We start from the raw sequence: 11,720 nt of genomic DNA, 5'->3' as shown, positions 1-11,720 counted from the left end.
TGGTGACGTCACGTTGGCCCCTTGCATTCTTGCCAGTGTCCAGCTGTTAATCTCCGGAGCGTCCTGCAGCTCCACAGGGCTGCCCAGGAGAGGGAGCGCCTGGCTGTCCACTTGCCTGGTGCCTTCGCGCGGCTCCAGCTGGGCCTCTCGGGGGCGTGCAGGCCCAGGAGAGGCGGGTCCCACCCGGTGGTTCAAGTGTGCTGAGGGGCTGACACAGAAAAGCCGGGAGGCTGCAGGGTGAAGGCTCCATGGAGGAGGTGGTGCAGGCGCTTTTGAGAGGTAGACCTGACAGCAGGTCGGTGAGGCCACCCAGGTGGCACCTCACTCCCCCCCCCAGTCTGCCCAGGGCCCCCCGCCGGCTTATGGAACCAGGAATTCCCTTCTCCCGGCCCTAATGGCAATCAGATGGTGCAAGTGGAAAATCACTGCGCTCGCCTAGGGCCGAGCAGGGAATTGGCGGCTGTGTTGCCTGGTGTGTGCGCGCGCGTTCAGCGGGGGGATGAGTCAACCTCGACTCCCCCCTTCCCCCACGAGCACCCGCGGGGTCCTAGGGCACCAAGCCAAAGCCTGGGGGTTGCAGTACCCCAGGGATGGCCTGAGGACGGGGTGGTGAGGAGTGGCTTCGCAGGGAGCCCCGCGGGAAAGGCCCCCTATCCTGGGCCAGCTTTCTCACGGCCCAGGGAGCCCGAGGGAATTCCAAACAGTGCTTTCTCTGCGGGAGCAAATGGTGCCCAGTTTGTGTGTGGGGGTGGGGTGTGGGGTGCCTCTGTGGGCAACCGGAAATAGAGCTTCCCCTGCACCTGGGCCTGCCCGCAGACCTCCTGCCGGCACCCCCCTTCCCCCCCCAGGAACCCGGTGTCCCCAAATGCAAACCTCAGGTGAGGAGGGAGTGTGGACTGTTGTTCCCTGCTCGGCCCAGCTGACCTCCTGGGGCGGGGAAGGTGCAAAAGGAGTGCTCTAGGAGCTCGCTGAAGGGGCAGAGACTGGGCAGGCCGCAGGTAGCTGGTGACCCTCCCTTCCTCCCCAGGGCTGGCCAGCTGGGGCCCAGCTGGGCGTCTTGTTTACGTGGGGAGGCCAGGGGGAGGTGGGGAGAGGCTGGGGGAGGCCAAGTCTAGGCAAGTTCCGAGTGTAATTGCCTCTGGACACTTAAAAGGAATTGTGTGAAGCGGGCAGCGGCTCTGAAGTCCACCGCCTTATTTGGTATGGAAATTTGTTTCTTTCAAAACTAATGAGAGGTGCTTGTCAGTGGGAAAGCCGTCCTTCGCCTGGGTTTGCTGCTGTTCTGTTGCCACCAGGTGTCCCTAAGCTGGAGGCAGGGCTCCTGCAGGAACAGTGGAGAGAGCCCAGCTGGCATGTGGGGTTTCTGTGGCTGCTTGCAATCTCGGTAGTTTCCTTACCTGTCAGGTGGGCCTCAGTTTCCTCGCCTGTCAGGTGGGGAAAAGAAAACATGACTCACAGAGTGGCCGTGAGGAAGGGATCAGATCCTGGTAGAAAAGTGCTTGTGCATCTCAGAGGGCCCTGCCCAGGCCAGTGTATGGGCATCAGGGAGTCACTCCCTCCCTCCGGCCACAAGGCTCAGGGCTCAGTCCTGCGGTGACCGGCCAGTGCCGGCCCACTCGGACATTGGACACCGCCTCTGCATTGCCCCCACATTCTTCCTCACACTCAACAGCCACCACCCCTCCATCAGGTGCCGTCCTCGGTCCCTCCCGACAGAAAGGAACTTTATTTTGAATTGTCCCCTGCCATAGGCCTCACAGGTAGACTCTGTGGTCCCATACCCCACCCCGGGCCACCTCAGGCCAAGATCTTCCCCTGCTGGGGGCTCTGGGCAGGACTGCCTCCTGCCAGGGCCCTTCTGTGGTCCACAGCTGCTCCCTGGGTCACAGGTCAGCCCCTCTGAGCCAGCGGGCCCCAGAGCCTCTGCACACACCTCTCGTACTGCAGGCATTCATAGAGCACCTGCTGGGCCCCAGGCTGATGAACAGGACAGGCAAGGAGTCGTCCCCAGGGAGCTGATGGCAAGCCAGGAGGCAGGCCAAAATCAGATGATCCAAACACAAGTGAAACCACGCCTGAACAGAAGGCGCCAGAGCCAGGCGTACCAGGGAGATCAGGACAGCTTCTCTGAGGAGGTGACAGTGGAGCCCGTGGGGAAAGTTGGGCAGGAGTGACTCAGGTGAGAAGGGGAAGGAAGGCATCGCAGCACAGGAAACGGTGTGAGCAAAGGCTGTGTGGTATGAGGCAGGAAGGTGTGTGCACAGGTGATTGGGGGGAAGGGGGCTGCATGAGGCCAGAGGGGACGCTAAGAGGGCAGGGGTGGATGAGGCCCAAGTCCGGCAGCTCTGACTGACCTCCCCATCTCCCGTTGGAGATCTTGCGCTCCTTATCCCGTTCTCACCTTCCTGCTGCCATTTGTCGCATCTGCTCAGGGGACAGGTGCAGCGAGGGTAACGACAACTACAGCTGCCACTTACCGTGTCCGTGAGCCAGGGCCTGCATAAATTGAATCATTTAATCCTCACAACATCCCCCACTTACGGAGTCATCCAACATGTATTTATTGAACACCTACTATGTGCCAGGCCCTGTTCTAGGCCCTGGGAATCCACTGATGAATGAAACAAGTGAGGCTCTCTGCCTGCGAGGTACCCAGATTCTGGAAATGAGGAAACTGAGGCCCAGGGAGTAACTCTGTGTATCTGTCAGACACCCCCACCCCCACCTCAGGACCTGCACGGGGGCGGGGGGACGGGGAGGTGCGGGGCTGGGACCTCTCCGTGTCCACATCTCTATCCTGGGCATGGAGCATCGAGATGTGAGGAGAGCTCCAGAGTCCTGGGATCTCGCGCTGGCTCTGCCTCTGATAAACTTCGGGAAACCCCAGTTGTGCCATGGAGAGGGGGGTGGGGATCGATGGTACCCCGTCCTCTCCTTTCACTGTAGCTCTGATAGGCTGCTTCGTCATTTTTCTCAGCTGGTCTATCGAGATATAATTCACACTCCAAACAATTCGCCTCTTTAAAGTGTGCAATTCAATGGTTTCGGTACATTCACAGTTGTGCAACCATCCCCACAATCTAATCATAGAACATTTTTGTCTCCTCCCCCCACTCAAGGAACCCCATACTCCTTAGAGTCACTCCCTAGTCCCCCATGCCCCAGGCCCCAGGGACCACCATGTACTTCTGTCTCTATGGGTTTGCCTGTTCTGGACATTTCATAGAAATGGAATCACACACTTTGTGGTCTTTTCCGTCCCGTTTCCTTCACCGAGCATAAGGTTTTCATGGTTCATCCATGTTGTGGCGGGTGTCAGTGCTGCATTCCTTTCTGTGGTGAGAGGCGGTGTTTTTAGGTCTGTGTGGTCCCAGGCCGCTCTCTCTTCTGTGTGGCTGAGATCCTCCAGGAGACCAGGCAAATGTGTACATGGTCTGGGTCTCAGGTAAATCCCTGAGGCCCTTTGGTTTCAACCCTTGGATAAAAAGTCTCTCCAAGGTCTAGCTCGCTTTCCTGATGGGGAAGGGTGAGTAGGATCCCCTTCTCCTCCCTTGTCCCCTCCTCCAGCCAGGCTGGACCATCTGTGATAGAAGGTGCATCTTGGGATCTCTGTAGAAGCCTACGTTTTCCTCTGTCCCACATGTGGGAAACTGGCTATTTATTTGTCCATCCATCCAACCATCCATCCATCATCCATCCATTATCCATCTATCCATCATCTATCCATTATCCATCCACCATCCATCCATCCACCATCCATCCATCCATCCATTCATCCATTCTTATCTTCATTCAACACATAGTTACTGAACACCAACAATGTTGATCCTGGGAAAAGAATTATGGAGGAACCAGACATGAGAGGAGAGGACAGGTGATAAACAGAAACAAATGAACAGAAGAGTTCCAGCTGGGATCATTGCGGTGAAGAAGACGAACAGTTGTGGTGATAGAAAAGTATATGGTGGGCTAGGAGGGGTGTGGCACAGGCTAAATAATGGCTTCCTAAACACTGTGATGTCCTCATCCCCAGATCCTGAGAATATGTGACCCTCCATGGAGAAAAGGACTTTGCAGGTGTGATGAAGCTATGGAAGATTATTCTGGATTATCCAGGTGGGCTCCACATAATCACAAGGGTCCTTATAAGAGGGCGGCAGGAAGGTCAGAGTGAGATGTGATGACTGAAGAAAGAGGCTGGAGGAACGTGAAAAAGAGGCCACAGAGCCAAGGATGCAGGTGGCCTCCAGAAGCTGAAAAAGACAAAGAAATGGATTCTCCCCTAGGGGTTCGAGAAGGATCCAGCCCTGCAGACACCTTGCTTTTAGGCTGCTTGTCTCTAGAACTACAAGAGAATAAATGTGTGTTGTTTTAAGCCACTAAGTTTGTGGTCATGTGTGACAGTAGCAACAGGAAGCTCATACAGAATGACAGGTAGGCCTGTTGATCAAGAGCAGGCTGGAAGCACTGTCTGCTTGAGCTGAGACCTGAATGGGGGCAGGACGAGGAGCCAGTTACTCACTGAGTCCACAGGAAAGCATTGCAGGATAGACAACCGCAGGTGCTAAGGCCCCCAGGTGGGAAAGGATTTGGTGTTAGGGGAACAGAAAGGGTGGCTGGAGGGCAGGAGAGGGAGGGAGCATGTGATAAGGCTGGGGGTGGGGGGGGCGTCCGGGTCCCTGTGAGCCCCCCGTGTAGTGCCACCTCCTGGAACCACAGATCGGATGTTCCACCCCTGGGCCGTGACTGGTTTCCCGTCTTTCTAGTTTGAGACTCTGTTCAGTTTCCAATTCCTCACTTCCCTGATGTCCAGACACTTCCCAGCTGTGTCCCCTTTTCTCCCTTCCCACGGCCATTCTCCTGGTGCAGGTCTCTGGCACCTCCTGCTCGACTCCTTGCCGGTGGCCTGGCCTCTTCTCTGCCCCACTGTGTGTGCTACTCACACATCCAGCATCGTAGCTCCACTGCCCTGCTCAGCTTAAACTGCATGGCCAACCGTGATCTCAGCTTCGGTCCCCCTCTGCTCATCTGCACCCTTCCTCCTTCCCCTCCACACCCACCCCTGCCCGAGCAAATCCCAGTTGTCTTCAGTTCACCATCGCCCCTTTTAGTGGGTCATTGTGACAGCTGCGAAAACTAGGCGGTACAGGGCAAGAGTCAAGCTTCTAGCAGCCGTCAAGGTGGCTGTGAGACCCTCCTGGGCACTGGTGTAACAGACTCCTGACTAAGGGGTGGGGGAGCAGGAGGGAGGGAGGCCAGGGGTGGTGCTGCACTAAACCCGAGATCACCTTCTGGAGTTGGGTTCAGGCCTGCCATCGGCACATATGTGCAAATAAAATGAAAATGTGCCTTGACGCCCACGTCAAGTTAGTCACAATTTTCCCTGGCACTAGTGCTGAACTGCAGACTTATGCTCAAGTCTGAGTGATCAGGTGTCTTCTGTTGTGGGAGGCCGTGCTTCCCAAACTTTCTGGCAGAAGTAGCTGTTTTCCAGATGAAAGTCAAGATTGTTTAGCTCCTGGTACAGCAGTTTGATCTGGAATTTCCCCTGAGGTCTGGTTCCATCTGCCAGCTGAACAGATCACACAGATTACAGTGTGTGTGGGTGTATTTCAAGTCATTAAACTTTTAAAAAACGACCAGCATCTTTAAAAAAAATTAAGGTAAAAGACAGCAAACGTAAAATTTGCCATGCGCACCAGTTTTAAGTGCACAGTTCTGTGGTATGAGGTACTTTCACACTGTGGCACCACCATCACCACCATCCCTGCCCAGAACTTCATCTTCCCAAGTGGAAACTCTGTCCCTACGAAACACTCACTGCCCATTGTCTCCTTCCTTCCCCCTCCCCCCACCGTCCTAATTTCTGTCTCTGTGAATCTGACTCTTCCAGGGACCTCCTGAAAGTGGACCCACACAGTGTTTTTCCCTCTGTGCCTGGCTTCTTTCACTGAGCGTAATGTCCTTTGTTCTTGTGGTCTCCATCGTCCTCTCCATAACACCCTATGTCCCTCAGCTGTTTGCTCTTTGATAATTGGTTTCCTACTCTTGAGCAGTGAGCTCATCTATTGTGTAGTTTGAAAATGCTTTTATTTCAGGAGACTTTCTTGGATCATAATTTTTGTTTCTTGTTCTGTTCCATTGCTTTGGTTTTCTTCTGGGATTCCTATTGTATGTTTCTTGGATCTTCCTTGCCGATTTTCCATATCTGTAATTTTCCCTTAACATCTTTTTTTTTTTTTTTGGTCTCAACATTTCTTTTTGATTTTTAAATGTTCCTGCTTTCCATAGTCTGTTTTTCTTAAAGCTGTATTTGTAGTACTCATTTGCTCTTACGTTTCCATTAGTTATAGTCTTAGTTTCTTAAATGGTTTCCTCTTTTATTTTAATTCTTTTCTGAGTTCTGTCACCTCTTTTCAAATTTTCTTTTTCTCCACTTGCTTTGTTTTTGAGTTTCTTTTCTGATTCTGATGTAAGCTATTCTTGTACAATTTTTATTAGTTTCTTAATATATAAAATAATAGACACTATTCAGCCATGAAAAGGAAGGAAATCCTGCCATTTGCGACAACATGGATGGATCTTGAGGGCATCATACTGAGTGAGATAAACCAGTCAGAAAAAGACAAATACTGTGATCTCAGGAGGTCTGAGAGTTAAGTTCATGAACTTGTTGCAACGACGTTGCTAACCTTTTCTTGATATCAGAGGGATTATTCATTATGAATTTGTACCCACTGGACAAACAGTTAACCAAGTTTCCTATTTGGAAGTGCTGAAAAGGCTGTGTGAAAAAGTTAGATGACCTGAACTTTCCACCAACAATTCATGGCTCTTGCATCACGACAATGCACCAGCTCACACAGCACTGTCTGTGAGGGAGTTTTTAGCCAGTAAACAAATAACTGTATTGGAACACCCTCCCTGCTCACCTGATCTGGCCCCCAATGACTTCTTTCTTTACCCAAAGATAAAGGAAATATTGAAAGCATTTTGGGCGGCTGGTTAGCTCAGTTGGTTAGTGTGCGTTGCTACTAACACCAAAGTTGCCAGTTCGATCCCCGCATGGGCCACTTTGAGCTGCGCCTGCCTTAAAAAAGAAAAAAAAAAGAGGAAAGGAAGACATTTTGATGACATTCAGGACATCAAGGGGTAATACGACGACAGCTCTGATGGCCATTCCAGGAAAAGAGTTCCAAAACTGCTTTAAAGGGTGGACTAGGCCTTGGCATCAGTGCATAGCTTCCCAAAGGGAGTCCTTCAAAGGTGACTAGTGATATTCAGCAATGAAGTATGTAGCACTTTTTCTAGGACGAGTTCATGAACTTAATTGTCTGACCTCGTATGTGTGGAATCCCAAAACACCAAACTCATTGAAACAGAGAACAGATTGGGAAACTCACGGCTTTTGTGTTTGGAGGGCATTATCTTTTTGGCGTGTCTTCATGGGCTGTCATTCTGCTCCTCATTCTCTCCCCCATGTAGTGACTTTGTACTTGGGTCTTGACTATAGTTCTTTTCTGCTGCTCATGAGTTTCCCAGTGAGATGAATTTTTCTGAATATTTTTGAAGGAGAGATTTGTTGTATCCTCCCACTGTCCCCTTCCTGTCTGTTCGGATGCTTTCCCCAGCAGTTTCCTATCTGTGGGGCTTTGTCCTGGAAGGAGGCTGTGTTTTTTGTTAGTTCCTGGGGCCTAGACTGCTGCCACACCTGGGCCTACTGCTGTCCCCTTACACTCACGGCCAATGGAAGCCTGCATGGTCCCCCTCTCCGTTGTGACTCCTGCTCTGTGATGGGACCTCCGTGCTTGCCGGTGAGTGTCTGCTGGTCAGAGCTCCTCCAGCTCCCAGGACCATCAGGGCCCTGCCGACTTCCCTCCCTATCCTCTCTTGCAGTGGCTGACACCACTCTCGTGGATCTTGCAGTCGGTGTTTGGTCCCCACCTTCTGGCATGCTGTGGACACCTTGCCTCTTGGTTTCCCTGCGGATGTGATCCATGAGGTTTGGGTTTGGCTATCCGAGGTGTTCTGTCCATTTTTGTAGGGGAACTTTGGGCGATCCAAACACTTTAGCATCACTGTTCCTTCTCCCCAAAGTTGCCTTCACACTCACTTTCTAAATAGGAGCAGAAACATCTGTCCTGAAAGTTAAAGGGTTGTTGACAGCTCACGGTGGGGCCATTCTTCAAAGAAATGAGCAGTGCCAAAGAGCAGAGCATGACACGCTGGGGGATCTGGGCCTTTCCAGGCCCCTGTCCCTGGACTGCAGAAGCCCTGGGAAGAGGGCTGCAAGCTGGGCCACCGTGCACTGTCGCTGGGCTGCGCCCTCTTGAAATGCACCTGGCTGAGAGGGTGAGTGGGGCTGAATTCCAGCTCGGGCCGTTTGCTGAGCCCTGGGGCTGCACCCTCTACCCCAAGGACACACCGTGATTACTGGTGTCGTCCCTGGCTATAGGAGAGGGCATGACCTCATGTCTTTGAGGTGTCTTTCTGTGGGGGGATTCCACGCAGGGGGTTCTGCAAAGTGAAGGCTGGGCCTGAGGATGCTTCCCAAGATGGTGAGTGCTCACGCCCCTGGCTCTGAATTACACTGAGGTGACTTCCAGCAGAAATGCAGGGCTCCCTTACCCCTGTCCTGGCCTGTGTGTCTGCAGCCTCATCTGGGAAGGAAGCTTCAGGAATTGGGAACAGGTGGACCCTCTGCCAAGACAGAAACTGGGGGAGTGAAAGGAATCCAACCAGTTAGGGAGTTGCTGGCCCATCTTAGTGTGGCCCAGCCCGACGGAACTGGCAGAGGGACCCTAGGGCCAAGCCCCTCCTGGAGGAGTCCCCCAGCTTTCCAACCCCTGCCCCAGGCATGGACTGCTCAGTTTCCTGGTTGGTGCAGGCCCTTTCCTACCTCTAGGTCTGTGCTCGTGAGGTTCTCTGTACCTGTTATTCCCTGGAAAACTCCCATGCATCCCACAGGACCCAGTTTGAATGTCACCTCCTCCAGGAAGCCTCCCCATAAAGCCTCACTCTCCACTCACGCTCGGTTTGTCGTTCCTTCCAAGTGCTGTCACCCCTGCCTCCATTCAACACGCATGGCTTTGGTCAGGCATTCAACAAACGTTTGTTGAGCACCTACTATGTGTTCAGCTTCTGAGGTGGGGTGAATGAGACAGTCCTGGCTCCTGTCCCTTGGGAGTGCGCAGTTTAGTTGACTGTCCTGTGTTTGCCTGCCATTCCACAGGGACGGCACCACGGCTGATTCTCTGCTGACCAAGTACCCCAAGAAGACCTGGCACACAGCAGACACTTGATATGGGACCATCGTCCCCAGTGTAGCACACTCAGCCAGCTCTGAAGGAGAGCAGAAGTTCCCTTGGCATTATTCTTGGACTGGCCTCCTGGTTCCTCTCTGAGGGGCTCACAGAGTCCATCAGCCGCCTGAGCAGGGTGGGGGCTTCTCCATGAACAGACCATGAACCACCAGGTCCCCAAGCCTGGCTTAGACCCCTGCAGGGTGAGGCAGGACCAGCCCTTCTCAGCCTGATGACTGCCAGTCCCTCCTCAGCCTCGAGTCTAGCGGGGCCTCCCTTTCCAGGCTCCCTGGTCCTGGTCCTCTCTGCCCTTTGGATCTGTGCTCTGCCGAGGAGCCCCGGGCAGCTGGCCTGGCAGCAGACTCAAAGTCTAGCTGCTTTCCAGGCCGCCATGGGGTCAGCTTCCGGCCCCGTCTATTGTCCATCCTCAGCTTACCTTCCCTGTGGCCCTGATGTGGGCCTCCTTATGAGCCCCCTTTCTGTGCTGTGGCACCCCCAGACTTTTCTCTCCCCACCTGGGGTTCATCACCTGAGGGCAGAGGTGCCTGTAAGACACTGTGGGATGCAAATGGCCACAGCTGAGCAAGGTGACCCCCCCACAGCCCCTCTTAAGGCATGGCGGTGACAGCGTGTTCGTACCACGTAGCACTAGCCCCTGTCCCAGTGATTCCCAGGAGGCATCTGGTCTCCTGGGGGGCTGCCTGCTGCCCCCTCTGATCCACAACCCCCCTCCCACCACGTTTAAAAACATAAATTCCATTATGTCTCTTTCTCTTGTGTGAGACCCTCCAGCAGCCTCCCCAGAATGAGCTGCACCCCTCAGCATGGATGCCAGACCCCTCGGGGCCTCTGCTGCCCCCTCACCTTGCTGTGGTCCTCTCTTCTCAAGCTCATTGCCACCAGTCTGGTGTCACCCCCCACTACATGCCACACCCCCTGCTGCCCCACCCCATGGCCAACTCTTCCTCCTTCAGACCTCAGCTAAAATGTCACCTCCTCCCAGAAGCCCTCTCTGACCATCTCATCTAAAGATGGCCTGCCCTGTGTGGGCTGTTTAGAATCGAGACATGATCCACTCACCATAAAATTCACCTTTTTAAAGTATACAATTCAGTGGTTTTAGTATATTCACAAGAGTATGTATGCAACGACCACCACTCTAATTTCAGAACACTTTCATCACCCCCAGAAGAAACCCAGGACCACCAGGCATCACTCCCCATCCTCCCTCTCCCTCTTCCCCCCCCCCCAACCCCCCCAGGCCTTGGCAACCACTCACCTGCTTTCTGTCTCTGTGATTTACCTGTTCTGGACATTTCACATGAATGGAACCATACACGTGGCCTTTTGCATCTGGCTTCTTCCTGAGCACAATTATTTTCGAGGTGCAGCACTTCGTGCCTTTTTACGGCTGGATAACACGCCCTTGCATGGCCACGCCACACCTTGTTTATCGGTCCAGCAGGCCCTTCCTGGCACCGGACCAATGTGTGCTATTCTTTCTCAGGTGTTCTTCTCATTCTTCGTCTCCTTGATGAGAGGGCCACCTCCCAAGGGCAGGCCTGACTGCGCCGGGGGCCTGGCTGATGCCGGGCAGATTGGGTGGGGCGGTCTCTTTGCCTCGGATGCTATGGGTGCCGGAGGTATTGTCACCAATCCAGGCCAGGCCGATGGTGTCCTCCTGCCTATGCCTGCGCCTCTGTGCAGGGAGCTCCGTGCCCTAGGAGTGGCCCCTGGCCAACTGCCAGTGTTGCAGGGGGCTGGGGGGGGACACTTAGCTTCCTTGTCCCGAGGTGATGACTCCCCAGGACTCGTTCTACGAGGACCCCAAGGGAACTGAACCTAATTGCTGCCAGCTGAGAACTTCCCTTCTGCAGCTTTCTCCGTCCCAGACCTAATCCTCAGACCCTGTCTCAGGGGTTCCCAGCCCAGGAAGACATGTTTGTGCTTTGGTCTCACCTGGCAAGGCCCCAAGTGCCACCTTGGCCAGCCGGCCTTCCAGTCAGGCCCCAAGAGCCCAGGCCTTTCCCAGGCCCTCACTCCAGGCTCTCCATGGGCCTTCTCCCCAGTGCTGCAGCCCAACCCCGCAGGCCTCTGGGCTCGGCCTCGGCTCTCCGCTCTCCCGCCCTGCCCTGCTGGCCCTCGTCACCTTCAGGCCCTGTGGATGCCACCACAACTCAGTTCCCAACGTGACAAATGATTCGGTTCTCCCCAGATTCTTGTCTCTTGTGTCATGTAAGAGAACTCAAAATAGCCAATGCAGCCTGTGGGGAAGTATTTGGTTTTCCTAATATGGCCCCCAGGGCATGAATAAGGGGTGCGTTCACCACTGCCCCTGCTTGTGGCCCCTGCTTAGCCCACATGCCCTCCTTCCGGTCGTGGGCCCAGCTTTGGGTCGGTGCCCCTCACTCGCTGTGT

General features: G+C 54.1%; 1 long non-coding RNA gene across 1 annotated transcript; it reads left to right on the top strand.

The window, feature by feature from the left end:
• The first annotated feature begins 178 nt into the window (after nucleotides 1-178).
• LOC117030930 (uncharacterized) lies at nucleotides 179-4,379 on the top strand. The gene is made up of 2 exons (XR_004424459.1): nucleotides 179-295; nucleotides 4,034-4,379. It is a non-coding gene; the product is annotated as an uncharacterized LOC117030930 (long non-coding RNA).
• The last annotated feature ends 7,341 nt before the right edge of the window (nucleotides 4,380-11,720 follow it).

This window comes from Rhinolophus ferrumequinum, chromosome 11, assembly GCF_004115265.2.
Source record: "Rhinolophus ferrumequinum isolate MPI-CBG mRhiFer1 chromosome 11, mRhiFer1_v1.p, whole genome shotgun sequence".
NCBI classification, from domain to species: Eukaryota; Metazoa; Chordata; class Mammalia; order Chiroptera; family Rhinolophidae; genus Rhinolophus; species Rhinolophus ferrumequinum.
Note: the sequence above shows the minus strand (reverse complement) of the source record. Positions and strands in the feature narration are given on the sequence as shown.